Raw genomic sequence first — 1,903 nt, 5'->3', positions numbered from 1 at the left:
TAAAGCTGATGAAGTAAATCTGAGGAGAGATGGATGGAAAGGAGGAAACTTAGTCATATGAGGAAGGAAGGATACTGGTTAAGAAACTCAGAGGAGGCAACAGTGAATATAAGAAGACTGATGCGAGGATTAGGAGAATGCTTTCACCAGGAGCTGCTGCTCATCTGTATTTTTACTCTCCCGCCGTGATGCGCTCAGGCCGACCTCCGGGGGCCTCGTTAGGCAGTAGACGAGCTCTCCAGCACAGCATTAATACAAGGGTATTCACGTTTGGACACGGACACTGCATCTTATGTGTTTTCCGCTGTGTGTGCATGAAACTTTAACTCCACTGTTTGTGTGTTTAACATTTAATCAAGGAGGTTTGGAATGAAATTAGCCTGAGCAGCAGGGGGCAGTGTAAGCACAGCGTTAAGACTCCTTTCAGTCCATTTCCTCCTGTTTATTTAATAGAGACCCAGTTTTATCTTTGCATTTGTTCTTTTATTTTTATTTTATTTTTCCTCACATAAGCCATCACGATAAATGCAGCTGGGAGTATTCATGGCCCTGCCTGTGTACAACCAATGAGAGAAATATGTTTGCAACTGAGGGGGCAACAAAGTAGCTTTTTTTCTTCTTTTTTTTAATAACCCCCCCACAGATTGTCCCAGGCATTGCATGTTTACAAGATAGAGGAGGTAAGGAAGAAAAAAAGAACGAGAAAGAATGACAAAAAAAACCACATCATGTTGGGCAATTGACTCCCACACAGCGAAACCCCAGAAGTGTTTCGATGGGGTTCAAACTGAAAGTAAATAGTTTGCCAGCGAAGACAGTCTTAGTTTTTAGCTTTTAACAAGTGTGTGGTAGAAGCCTACTGCTTTTTCCAAACCTTGGTCACCTTTTGGTTTTACTCAACAATATCACCTACTCCCACTGATATGCCGCTACTTGGTTTCCTTGTGCTTTTTCTTGTAATTGGGCTCATTTAGTGTAAACTGCACAGATTGATAGAAGAATTTTAGAATAGAACTGAATAGAATTTTGTATGTGCTGTGGAGGATATTAACACAGCATCTTTGGCCTTCTTATAATCTAGAGAGCAGCATGTGTTTGAGTTTAATTAGCTTCCCTGATATTTTTGTAGTTGTTGTAACCAGTGAACGATTCTATAAATTAATTAGCACCTTTAAATGCAAGAAAAGTTATGAAATCACCTTCCGGCAGTGCAGCCGAGTTAATTTCGCCATCCGTTAGTTGCAAGATGTATCTGTTTTTGTCATGTTTCGCTTTTTTTAACCACTTCTCACCTTTCTGATCTTTTCCAAGTCAAAATTTTCATGATCGCATTTGTGGACTTTCGTTTGCCTCACTCATGACTGATAATACGTGAAGCAGCTTGCCTCACCAACCACAAGCCACACTGCAGAGACGCTGGCAGGCACCTGGCAGTAACCCCCCCCCCCTACACATCACATACACACGTACACATTATGCTATACTATACTATGCTAATGTACACAGAGAGAATGACTAATTCATCTTCAGCTTTGAAAACGTGAGAGCTGTTTCCAATAAATCACAGCATAATGATTTTAAATTCAAGCGGAATTCCCGTTTCTTGTTGGAAATTCAAACAAGTAAAAAAACAATATTAACCAAATCCTGCAATGAATTCAAACTGGATATTTATATTTTTTAGTACAGCTCGCGGGTATCTGTTTATTAATTTCTTAATGAAAAATTAGACGCATGAAACACAAGTGTTTGCTGGTGCAAACTGTATTGTTAGCATCGCTGCAGCTTGGCGTGAGAACTGTTTGACACCTCTCTTTGTTTAGCTGAAAGTGCTTGAAACATAATGCAGAAGTACGTGTGTGTGTGTGTGTGTGTGTGTGTGTGTGTGTGTGTGTGTGTGTGT

At 40.3% G+C, this 1,903-nt stretch overlaps 1 protein-coding gene across 1 annotated transcript in view; it reads left to right on the top strand.

Annotated features, from left to right (window-relative positions):
* Window positions 1-1,903, top strand: part of tbkbp1 (TBK1 binding protein 1) — a 70,417-nt gene that overhangs the window by 50,322 nt on the left and 18,192 nt on the right. The window lies entirely within an intron of this gene.

Source organism: Haplochromis burtoni, unplaced genomic scaffold, assembly GCF_018398535.1.
Source record: "Haplochromis burtoni strain Fernald_Lab_line unplaced genomic scaffold, NCSU_Asbu1 Contig_6, whole genome shotgun sequence".
Classification (NCBI taxonomy): domain Eukaryota; kingdom Metazoa; phylum Chordata; class Actinopteri; order Cichliformes; family Cichlidae; genus Haplochromis; species Haplochromis burtoni.
The sequence above is the reverse complement of the archived record's forward strand: the minus strand, read 5'-3'. Positions and strand labels throughout refer to the sequence as shown.